This window comes from Balaenoptera borealis, assembly GCF_965194805.1.
Source record: "Balaenoptera borealis genome assembly, chromosome: 8".
NCBI lineage: Eukaryota > Metazoa > Chordata > Mammalia > Artiodactyla > Balaenopteridae > Balaenoptera > Balaenoptera borealis.
Window position 1 is genome coordinate 67076395 of NC_138865.1, and position 13131 is coordinate 67089525.

The window sequence follows — 13131 nt, forward strand, 5'->3', positions numbered from 1 at the left end:
GAAGGTTGAGGTGAAGAGAGATTACGTGGCTTAACCAAGGACTGATCACCTTGTGAGTGCAGGGCAGGGTTCATTTCTGGTTTTTCCTCCCAAAATATTTTCCTCCAAAAGCAATGCAGTGCAATGCAATGTGATATGATGTGATACATTATAAATATGTGAGGGAGATTAAGAGGTACAAACTTCCAGTTGCAAAATAAATGAGTCCCAGACATAAAATGCACAGTAATACATTTCAATAATTATGTAATATCTTTGTGCAGCAACAGATGGTAACTAGACCTTATCATGGTGATTATTTTGAAATGTATAGAACTATTGAGTGGGTCCTTTGTGGTTTTCTGGTGACACGGTTGGTGTGCCACGGCACTGGTGAGGCTGGCAGCAAGGTGGCAGACAGGGAATTTTGGGACACGTCGTGAAGGAGCTTCACAGGTAGGATTCAAGAATAAGAAAGTGAAACACAGGATATGGCAATCTAACCATCTGCAAGCCTTCATGGGGAGTGTTCTTGAGGGACAAGTCTGCATTCTGAAATGAAAATTCAGCAAAATTACAAGAAATTACTATGGAGGGTAAAGAAGGCTCAAACCACAGGAGTCCCAATTCACAGATTGGTACCCTGATCATCTGAAACATCTCTATTTAGATGAAGAGGAAAGACTCAAGAATCAACTTAGAAAAGTTGACCAGTCTTTGTTAGAACAAGTTGACTGGCCTTTGTCAGAAGAACGAATTGATCAGCCTTTGCCAGAAGAGCAATGTAATATTGACCAGGCATTGTCTGAAGAACACTGTAGCAATGAGCAATCTCAGCCAGAAACAATGTAGCATAAGAGTAAACTCCATTACTATGCCAAAGAAAAATAAAAGAAAACATCAAATCAAAAAGCACAGGAAGGGGACTCGGGGACTCCCCTGGTGGCGCAGTGGTTAGGAATCTGTCTGCCAATGCAGGGGACACGGGTTTGATCCCTGGTCAGGGAACTAAGATCCCACATGCTGCAGAATGGCTAAGCCCACGCACCACAACTACAGAGCCTGCGCTCTGGAGCCCGTGAGCCACAAATGCTGAGCCCGCGTGCCACAACTACTGAAGCCTGCACACCTAGAGCCCGTGCTCCGCAACGAGAGGGGCCACTGCAATGAGAAGCCCACACACCACAACGAAGAGTGGCCCTTGCTTGCCGCAACTGGGGAAAGCCCGCACGCAGCAATGAAGACCCAATGCAGCCAAAAATAAATAAATAAAATAAATAAATTTATTAAAAAAAAAATTTTTTTTTAAAGCACAGGAAGAATATGAATGGGTACAAGCTAAGTGTGTTGCTAAGAAACAAGAATTTGAGAGTAGAAAACAAGAGAGAGAAGAAGCTCAAAGGCTCTAAATAAGAAGAAAAAGTGTTCAAAATATTGAGCAAAAAGACTATAAAAGGCCAACCAAACTTGAATTTACAAATGGAGTAGCTTCTTAAAAAAATACAAGAACAAAATTAAGTCAGACATGTCATCCTTAATCAAGGGTTAAAATATCTGCTGTTTACTGAGTTCTCTGTATACGTACTAAACCTCCTAACAATTAACTAAATTTATCGGCAGAAACTGGGTTGTTAAGCTATACTAAATTTAAAATGTCCAAATATTTTTGTTTTTGTAAGAGAAAATTTTCCATGTATGTTCTACATAATATTCTTTTAAAAAAAATTTATTTGCATCTGAAGGAAGGTTGGCCTGGAGAACTGAAAGAACCTCCTATTTGAGCGACAGGTTCAAGCATATAATACTTTTGCACCATACAAAATTCAGATGAAATAAAATGTTAAAAAAAATGGAGTTACTACGTTGTATATGAGGAACTAACATAGTGTTGTAGATCAATTAACCTTCAAAAGCAAACAAACAAACTCATAGAAAAAAAAGATCAGATTTATGGTTACCAGAGTTAGGGGTGGGTGGAGGGGGAATTGGATGAAGGCAGTCAAAATGTACAAGCTTTCAGTTATAAGGTAAATGAGTACCAGGGATGTAATGTACAACATGATAAACATAATGAGCAGTGCTGTATGTTACATATGAAAGTTGTTAACAGAGTAAATCCTAAGAAAGGGAAATTTTTTTTTTATTTTTTTAATTTTGTATTTATATGCGATGATAAATATTCACTAACTTATTGTGGTCATCATTTCATGATGTATGTAAGTCAAATCGTGATGCTGTACACCTTAAACTTATACAGTGTGGTATGTTAATTATGACTCAATAAAACTGGAAGTAAAAAAAAAAATGCTCAGGGCTTCCCTGGTGGCTCAGTGGTTGAGAATCTGCCTGCCAGTGCACGGGACACGGGTTCGAGCCCTGGTCTGGGAAGATCCCACATGCTGCGGAGCGACTAGGCCTGTGAGCCACAATTGCTGAGCCTGCGCGTCTGGAGCCTGTGCTCCGCAACGGGAGGGGCCGCGATAGTGAGAGGCCCGCACACCGCGATGAAGAGTGGCCCCCACTTGCCGCAACTAGAGAAAGCCCTCACACAGAAACGAAGACCCAACTCAGCCATAAATAAATAAATAAATAAATAAATAAATAAATAAATAAATAAATAAATAAATAAAATTTTTTAAAAAATGCTCACATAAAGTACCTAGAACAGTGCTTGCCACATAGCAGGTGCTAAATCAGTGTTAGCTATTTCAGGTCCAAAAAAAAAGTCCAGTATTTCCCACTCTGCTAGGCCTTACAGGGAAGAAAAAAAAGAACACAGCCTAAGTGTTAGAAAGAAATGCACCCAGGGTTTTTGGGACATGGGCAAAGAGGAAGAGCTCAGGAAGGGGTGAGAACTACAAGGAGCCAGCAATTTACCTAGAACCAGCCTTAGCAACCCTCCTAAAGTCAGGAACCAAAATCTTGATATGAGTTTATCTGGAATGTGACAAAAAGGAATGATGGCTAGCCCTCTCTCTTGAAAATGGGGATAGGGGATTCAGAGGTGGGGAGAAAGTCAAGGCAGAGGGGATCAGATAGAGGAGGGAGGAGTCCACACGTGGGTCACCCTGAAAATTGGCCTTCCTTGAGTTGTGGTCAACCCAGGGGCTGGAGGTTGGTCCCTTGCCATCATACCAGAAGTCACATACTCGGCTTGGAATCCCACGTGGTCTCCACCTGCCAAAGAAGGCCTTTTTTGCTCAAAGTGAGGGAAGGGAAAGTATGGATGGATATTCTGGCCAGAGCAACTGAGGTGGTTGTTTTTAGAAGGAAGGAGGCCCAGGTTTGGCTCACTTTCTGAAAGGCACTCATATAAAAGAGAGTTTTATGGTTTGATGTAAACTAATGATTAAGTACTTTTCCTGCCCTAGCAACCCCCACGTTACTGAATGGAGAAGAAATAACTGGGGAGATGGCTCCTTGTTGAGAAAAAAGTTACTAAAGTCACAAAGGTCAAGTTTCATTAAGGTCAAATTCCTCAGGTAAGTCTCCCAAGTGCAGGGGTGGGGGCAGGAAATGAGGGTGGAGAAGAGAGGGGTATGGGAGAAGTTGAACTGCTCCGCTGGCTTTTAACAATGAAAAATAAAAGAGAGGGATTCAAGACAAGGAGGAGGTTCTGGAAGGCCTGGAAGGAATGTGTCCTGTCCTCTTCTTCTCTCATTCTTGGGGAGAAGAAGGAGATGCGGGACACACATCCTTGACGTTTGAGAGTGCCCTTATGTAGAGATTAATACCTGCTTCTTGCCTGAAATTTCTGAAGGGGGAGGTTCACTGGAGTTTAGGGGGGTGAGGGTGTGAAGGGCTGTAGGGTTGTTTTCAGGGATGAAGAAAATTCAGGCACCCCTCATTCCAGGACCCTGAGCCTTTAGTGACCTCTGAACACCCCAAAAGTTATTGTGGCTTCAGGCGACACAGAGGGAGGGAAATCAGGGGCACAGGAGTCCTGGGCCCTTATCAGGACCACTGACATTAGACTGACCAGGGTGAGCCTGGGAATATTTCCCTCCCCCACTCCAAGATAACAGAGCCACAGTTTAGCCTGTTCTGGGAGAAGGGGGGATATTTGAAAAGCATATATGATTGGAATTTCAAGTGGGACTGGATTCTAGCAGTTCCCCCAAAAGTTAAACATAGATTTACTGTATGACCCAGCATTCTACTCCTAGGTATATACCCAAGAGAATGAAAATATATGTCTACACAAGATGTATACATGACGTGTGGACACCAAGGGGGGAAAGTGGTGGGGGGCGGGTGGGTGGGATGAATTGGGAGATTGGGATTGACATATATACACTAATATGTATAAAACAGATAACTAATAAGAACATGCTGTATAAAAAAAATAAAATAAAATTCAAAAAAGAAAAGATGTATACATGAATGTTCATAGCAGCATTATTCATAATAGCCAAAAAATGGAAAGAACTCAACTGTCCAGCAACTAGTATATGGACAAATAAACTGTGTTATATCCATACAATGCAGTATAATTCAGCTTAAAAAAGGAATGAAGTACTGATACATGCCACAATATGGATGGACCTGGGAAGCATCATGCTAAATAGAAGAAGCACATATTGTAAAATTCCATTAAATGAAATGTCCATAATAGACAAATCCATAGGCACAAAAAATAATGAGTGGTTGCCTAGAACTAGGGGTATGGGGGGGAGGTAGATGGATGGCTGATAAAGGGTATGGGGTTTCATTTCCAGATGATGAAAATGTTTTTAAGTTGGTTGTAGTGATTGTTGCACAACTCCGTACATATACAAAAAAAACACTGAATGGTACTCTTTAAATAGGTGAATTGTATGGTATGTAAATTATATCTTAAAAAGCTGTTAGAAAACATGGGGCTGGATTGAGTCGTAATAAATGATCTGCAAATTATGAAACTGGATTGAGATGTGATGAAGGTCACTCTCTGCCCAACGGGCTAGGAGGTTTGACGGGATACTGTTGGCAATAGTTACTAGAAAACAGTTGCTAGCATCTTCAACCATGTAGCCCAGATAAGCTGTTCAGAGAGAACCTAAGAAAGAAGCAGACGAGAAAGAGAGACAGCCTTGACTAGAATCTTGGTCCTTGTTCCAGGCCCTTTCACAGTCTGGGTTGTGGTCCCAGTGTCAGGTTTGGCCAGATACCTGTGTGTAATTATGATTTTTGCTCAGGTGGGTCTCTGTTACATCAGACAGTTCTAAGAACACAAAGGAGCAAAAATGCCTGAGATTTACCTACTGCTGCATGCCGACTAGGCCTGACCTCGTTTTAGGGTGGTTGGGAGGAGAAGGATAAGGTAGACCTACAGAACCAAATAATCTACATGTGTTCTAAATTTTCTCCTTTTTCCTTGTCCTGACTCATCTCTGGGAGGAGAGAGGGAGGCAAAACTGTTGAACCCAGACATCTAGGATTGCTGTAAGATGAACCTGGTGTGGTCCCTGCAACTCAGACTGAAGGGTCCCCAGAGTCCCAAAATTTTAGGAATTCTGTGCCAGAAATGGAGACAAAAGACCAAATATATATTTCTCATTATAAATCACAATATCACACAGCCATTTCACCCAGGGACTTCCTATCCAGGGCTGATCAAGACTACAATATGTTCCCAGGACTAAATGGAGGAGGGAATCTATCACCTGAAGCCTGAACCTGGGGAAGCAGATGCAGTGCTTGGACCAAGTGGAGGGGACATCTGAATTCATTGTCACATAAAGGAAGTCCGAGGTTCCCACACTGGTCTTTGGTTTCAATTCAGTTTGGGAAAAAAAAAAAGTGAAATGATGATTCATCTCTTCAAATTCAGTCAGGGGCAGGAGGAGACTGCTGACTCATGTTTTGGGGTCAGATCAGTGGTTCCTAAACCTGGCTGCACAGTAGAACCCCCTGGGGAACTTCAAAAACATACAGATGCCTGGGCACTACTCCAGACCTCCTGATTCAAAATCTCCAGGGGTGGGGTCCAAAAATCTGTATTTTTCAAAATTTTGATCAGGTGGTTCTGAATTAACCAGCCTCTCCTAATTGGTGACTCAGCATTAGGGAATCCCTAGGTTTGATGACGTTGGTCACGACAATATTTGTGAAGAAAAGTAAGTAAAAGGGAGAAAAAGAAGGTGAGAACCCAGAGACAAACAGTGGCTATTTAAATATCTGGCTTACATAAAAAGAAATGAAATTGAGTTACTTGTAGTGAGGTGGATGGATCTAGAGACTGTCATACAGAGTGAAGTAAGTCAGAAAGAGAAAAACAAATATCGTATGCTAACACATATATATGGAATCTAAAAAAAAAAATGGTTCTGAAGAACCTAGGGACAGGACAGGAAGAAAGACACAGACGTAGAGAATGGACTTGAGGACACGGGGAGGGGGAAGGGTAAACTGGCACGAAGTGAGAGAGTGGCATGGACATATATACACTACCAAATGTAAAATAGCTAGCTAGTGGGAAGCAGCCACATAGCACAGGGAGATCAGCTCGGTGCTTTGCGATCACCTAGAGGGGTGGGATAGGGAGGGTGGGAGGGAGACGCAAGAGGGAGGAGATATGGGAATATATGTTTATGCATAACTGATTCACTTTGTTATACAGCAGAAACTAACACACCATTGTAGAGCAATTATACTCCAATAAAGATGTTAAATAAATAAATAAATAAATCTGGCTTATGTCTGTCTGTGCCTCTTTGATTTTCTTTTGCTAAGAAGAGCTGATATTATGAGCCTCAGGTTACCAGTCGGGAGAAAAGTGGAAGCACTCAGACATGAGTTTATCTCTCCTAAGGTGCCAGAATTAGTAGCAGGTTGGCTTTTAGAAACCATGGTAACTGGTTAGAGGGTGGCACTGTGTGGAAAGTGGAGAGCAGTTGACACAGGGGGCTGAAAAGTTGGATCAGGCTCCACTCCTCACCAGCTGTGTGAGTTGACTGCTCTGAGCATTGGTGGTAAAATGCCTGAACCAAGAGAAGGAGTTCTGTTAATGATATTTTGTAATTTACATAGAATACCCAGAATTTCTTGCATTAGGTGATTAAGGTGAAAAAGGGTCTGCTGGTCCCTTTCGCTTAAGTGGCATGTTAAAAATTAGTGACTTCTTTATTTAATGACCATTCTTACTCTGAACTTGGTGTCAGATGAGGTAGAAAGCAGAAAACAAAAAATAAAGAAATTAACATGCAAGCACTGCTTTCCCTAACTATTACTCTGGAATCTTAAGACCACATGGCTGTAATTTTCACATATTCAGTCCACAAAGAATGCTTATTAATTGAACAATGTTATGTTCCAGGCACCAGGGATGCAGAGGTACCCAAGACATTGTTTCTGCCTCAAGGGGTTCACGTCCAGTGGGGAAGAAGACAAATGAGCAGAATTCTCGTAGAGGGTGGTAAATGCAGGCACAGAGAGTGTGCAGCTGTCTTCCAGCCTCTCTGACAACTTGTCTACCGGGAGACACCGGGGCCTGCCTCTCAGCCTGAGATGGGATGTTGGTGTGACAGTGGGGGGGCAGGATAAGTGCCACAATAGAAGTAGTTACTAGGTCGGTACACAGTATAGAGGGGAGACTAATTAATTCTAGGCTGGATGGCTTAAGAAGGCTTCCTTGTTTTACAAAAGAGGAAGATGAAGCTTAGAGGGGTTCAGTAAACAAATGGATAGTGGGAGGCTGAAGAGCCTTCAGAAACAGCAGGGGAAAGAGGACAGAGTCCTGCTCCCATCACCTGCCCACTCCTTCTCAGACCTCAGCACCCTCACTCCTTCCTGCAGAGAAGGAGCGGGTGAGCCATACTCAGAGCAGCACAGGGGTCATGACCAGAGACCTCTGCCCAAATCTCTGTTACATCGTGTACCAGCAAGAGACCTTGAACAAATGACTTTCTCTCTTGGATTCTGTTTCATCTTTTAAGAAATAAGGATAATAAAAGACCTGCCTCATAGAATTGTTATATAGATTAAATGATCTGAGACAGGGAAAGTGCTTAGAACGGGGCCTGCTGGCATGTAGTAAGCGCTCAGTAAACGTTAATTATATTATTCTTATGCTGTTACCTGGTTGGTGTGGCCAACCCAAGCTCAACCTAAAACCTAGCTCATTTTTCCCCCTCACAAAATGTAAAAAGCTTAGTGTTTATATTGCTAAATGATACATTGTATCATTGTAAAATATTTTTTTAATGAAAAAAAACAAGTAAAGATACCTACCTACCTAACCCCAGAGATAACTGCTTTTATATTTTGGTAAACATAATTCTCTATAGCTCTCTGGACACATCTATATGAAAGCAACTTTAGTAAGTGGCATTGTATCAGGATGCTATTCAGTGAATGGCTATTATTACTCATCAAAGATATTGTATCTTTCCATGTCAATAATTATAGATCCCATAATTATTTGTAAAAACTGGTAAGTATTTCATTGTATGGTTATACCATAATTTATTTATGCCATCCCCTAGTGTCGGTCAGTTAGGTTATTTCTAATATTGTTGATATTGCACAACAGTGGCACCACTGAATGACCCTACACAGTCAGCTGTGGGCCCTTGTCTGATTATTTCCTGTGACAACGTGCTGTAAGTGGAGTCTCTGGATCAAAGGGTATTAATCTGAAGACATGTGTCTCAGTAAAGTAACTCACATTTCAAGAAAAGAGACTGGCTAGTCAGCTGGCTTGACAGGAGTTTCGTGAATGTGGCTTTTGCAGCAACTTGTTGTGGGAGGACAATTAGGCCAATGGTCAGTTTGTGGGAGAGCAAATATGTGGAGGCAGTCCTCGCCCTTGGGTTTCAAACATGTTCCTACGCTAGCAGGTAATTTTTCAGGCCTGAGAAGGGACTCTGTGGGAGAATTTACCGACCTCTTTGTTAGAGCACCAGTGCCCTAGAATTTCTCTGAATATCTGGCTTTTCTAGGAAATCAGTTAGGGAAGTTCAACTGGCTGATAATCTCACTTAACTTTTAAGGAACCTTTTAAGGGTATAATGTCCAAGGGTATTTTGCACCAATCAGGCTTGGGGAAGATTTTTCCTAGCCCCAAACTTTCCTCATCACTTGGCCAGTGATCTGAGCATTTTCCTTAGCAAATGAAGCTGAGATGTGAGGCAACAAACAAGAGTGGTGGCCATGAGACTCAGAGCCTTCTACTGACCAGAGAGTAATGAAAGATGAAGAGAGGGTGGAAAGGAGATGGACACAGGCTGGACTGTATCAAGGGTGGGCCAGGTCAGACTCTTACAGGTGGAGGAAGGTGAGGAAAATGTCTGGCCCTCCACCCTAAACCAGGGATCTCCCATTCTACCCATTTCATTCCAGTCTCCCTTCCTGACCACCTCAGACACTGTCCTAGTGTGGACATTCTAACACACAGGCTTGGTGTGGGTGAGGAGTGATCAGGAGGAATTAGTGGAGCGTGCGGTCTGCTACGACTTTTAGTAATTCCTAACTGAAGTGGAACGCAGTAACACAGGCTAACGTTCACAGAAGCCTAAATATTGCCAGCGCAGTTCCAAGAACTTTATGTGTGTTAACCCATTTAACTCTCACAGCAACCCCAGGAGGTAGGTACTCTCATGGATCCCATTTTATAAATAGGGAAACTGAGGGCCAGAGGAGGTAGACAATTTGCTGAAGGTCACACATCAGGTAAATGGGAGAATTGAGGTTTAACCTTCATGTCTAATTCCGGGGTTCCTTTATTTACTATTGCTTCCCTTCATTATTGTAAGAATGGGTATCTATGATTCTATGTTCAACCAGACACTCCCAAAATAATCAGAAAAAATATACATATATACACCACACATACATATCAGGGGTAACCTTAGAGAAGCTAATGGGAGTTCTTGAGCCTGTTGGTCAAAGTGAAACCTCTTTAGATTAATCAAAGGCTAATAAATAAAAGAAGATTCGATGGAGCCCCTCCAGGCCTGGGATTGGGAAAGAAAACACTATCTTTAGTGGCAGATCCCTGGGGATTCTAGCTGGGGGATGTATGACATTATCTGACAGCCACATGCTTTGCATTAAAAGTAGGAGAAATGTGAGCATCTTTGCTTTTACTCTTTGTCAACTCTAGTTTCTTTACTTTTCCCTCCTTGTTCCTTTTGTCCCTTCCTCATAGGCTGCAGCTGCTTTGTATCCAACACACACACACTCTTCATTTCTCACTCGTGCACACGCATATATAGATTATATAGTTATACATCTATATATCCATACCTATGTATATATACATATATATTTCATACATACACAATTTGTCTCCACAAATTGTTAATTTTCTAAAAATGTTATTAAGTCATCAGGTTTAGGAAATGTATTACTCCATGTACTGTATTTATAAGGTCATGAAATTATGACCTCACTGCTCAAGAAAAGAGGACAATAGTTGGGTCAAATGAGGTACCCAAGATAGCCAGATGCCCAGTCAGAGGCCTGAGCCATTATATGATACTGAGAATGAAGAGACAGAGATGCTGGGAGAAGTGACCAAAAAGTGGACAGAATCAGCAAGCCATCGAGCAGTGGATGGGAAGGAAGGACACTGGGCTGGCTGGGAGGTCTGGCCTGAAGAGGGGGAGCTCAGCATTTCCATTATGGGTACAGCTGCCAGGATTTTTGCTCCCTGTCCACACCCACACTGGGCAGTGAACACCTAGTAGGAGAGTTTAAGGATAGTCGCGCTACTTTAACTTGACACAGGCTCACTTGGGTAAGACATTTGTTATGTCTTCTTTTCGATAGATGTGCGTGTGTGTGCACATGTGTGTGTATGTAACTACTGATTTCCAGTAACTTCCTGAATTCCAAACCAGACCATTCTCATAACTATCCTGATTTTGAGGAAGTAGTCTCCTGTCTTACTTCATCCTTTCCATGTTCACCCGTTTCCCCAGTTGTAACTACTCTCTTCATAGCTACCAAACTTGAGGTTTCCCTGACTGTCCACAGACTTTGCAAGTGTTGTCCTTTCACATAATTCTAGAAAAATATCAGAAAAACTTTATTCCAAGCATCATGACCAACATTCATAAACTGTTCTTAGTAGCAATTTGGGTTTTTCGGGATCCACTTTCTCTAAAAGTCCCAACTATCTTCACAACTGGAACTTAATTTAATCTACCCAGAAACACCAGCCTTCTTGAGAAACAATGAGAAGCAGTATTTCTTCTTCCCAAGCACTATAATGAAATTGTTTTTGGAACAAAGAGAGATCTATATCCTAGGATTCTAGGATGATGTGGGATATCCAGAAAGGATTTAAGGCTCTTCACAAGGGTCTATAACATACAAAAAAGGGAGCAAAAATAAAAAGTGGGCTAAGAAAGGGAGGGAAACAAGAATAGACCCCAAACCACAGAGTCTCCTTTTCTCCCTAAGCACACGCCAGGAACACACGCTCCCTGACACATTGCGCAGGCTTTCCATGGCTGAGCTACCGTCAGCTTATGACACCTGTCACCTAACTGTTCCCCTTGCTTCCATGCCCCTTTAATGCCTCCTCCACACTGCAGCAAAACTGATTTCATAACACAAGCTGGATCAATGATCCCCCTGCTTAAAACTTTCAACAACTTCCCACTACACTTAGAATGGAATCCAACTCTTCACCATGGCCCTTAGGTTTCCATCTCATCTTATGCCCTACTCTCCAGTCATTTATTTCACAACAGGAACTTTTTACCTCTTAATCTCCCTCACCTATTTCTCTCCTCCCCTGCCCCTCTGGCAACCACTTGTTTGTTCTCTGTATCTATGACTCTTTTGTCAGTAAAGCTTTATTGGAACGTAGCCACACTCACTCATTTACCTATTATGTATGGCTGCTTTTGACTAAAATGGGAGAGTTGAGTAGTTGCAACCACATGGCCACAAAGCCTGAAATATTTATTTTATGGCCCTTTATAGAAAAAAATTTGTCCACCCTTTTATAAGGGACTAGAGAGAAGGAAGGATAAAGACATAGGGTGTTAGAACACACCCTCACACCATACACAAAAAGAAACCTAAAATGGCTTGAAGACTTAAATATGAGACATGACACCATAAAGAGAACACCTAGAAGAGAACATAGGCAAAACATTCTCTGACATAAATCTTACCAATGTTTTCTTAGGTCAGTCTCCCAAGGCAATGGAAATAAAGGCAAAAATAAACAAATGGGACCTAATCAAGCTTATAAGCTTTTGCACAGCAAAGGAAACCATAACAAAACACAAAGACAACCTACAGACTGGGAGAAAACATTTGCCAATGATGCAACCTACAGGGGCTTAATTTCCAAAATATACAAACAGCACATACAATTCATATGTTTCATACAGAAACAGATTCACAGACATAGAGAACAGGCTTGTGGTTGCCAAGGGGGAGGCAGGTTGTGGGGGGATGGATTGGGAGTTTGGGATTAGCAGATGCAAACTAGTATATATAGGCTGGATAAACGACAAGGTCCTACTGTATAGCACAGGGAACTACATTCAGTATCCTGTGATAAACCATAATGGAAAAGAATATATATATGTGTATATGTATATATATATGTATATGTACATATGTATGTATAACTGAATCACTTTGCTGTATAGCAGAAATTAACACAACACTGTAAATCAACTATACTTCAATAAAATTTGAAAAAAAAAAGAAAAAAACAGGCATAGGGTAGAGGCTGATTGTGGGGATCTTGAATGAGGAGGCCAAGGTGTTTGGACTTTATTCTTCAGTTAGAGGGGAGACACCTGGGCCCCCTGACCAAGAATGTCTGTCTATGGTGACAGAAGTGTGTTTAAAGAGGATTGTACTGGCTTCATTATAAATGTTGAGAACATGGGGGCTAAAAACAAAAGGCAGGGAGCACAGGAGGTGGCTGCAATTATTCAAAGCAAGGCAGACACTGTTGGTTATCTACCAGCATTCAAACCTCATCTTCCATGGTAAAAAGACCCTGATTTTGTTCAGGTATCTTTCCTCATGTGACGCAGAAAAAGGCGATCTCGTCCCTGGCTACTGGGTAACTCCTTGCCAACAACTGGTTTGGGGGGTAGGCATGTGACCTGGTCTGGCTGATGAGACATGAGGTGTGATAGGAACCTAGAACTGCCACAGCTGCCTTGATACAAGCTTGGGTATAAAGTCAACCCA

General features: G+C 41.9%; 1 pseudogene across 1 annotated transcript; it reads left to right on the plus strand.

The window, feature by feature from the left end:
* The first annotated feature begins 288 nt into the window (after positions 1-288).
* Positions 289-12291, plus strand: LOC309634410 (thyroid transcription factor 1-associated protein 26-like; annotated as a pseudogene). The gene is made up of 2 exons: positions 289-897; positions 1296-12291. The product of its transcript is annotated as a thyroid transcription factor 1-associated protein 26-like (transcript).
* Positions 12292-13131: the final 840 nt, after the last annotated feature.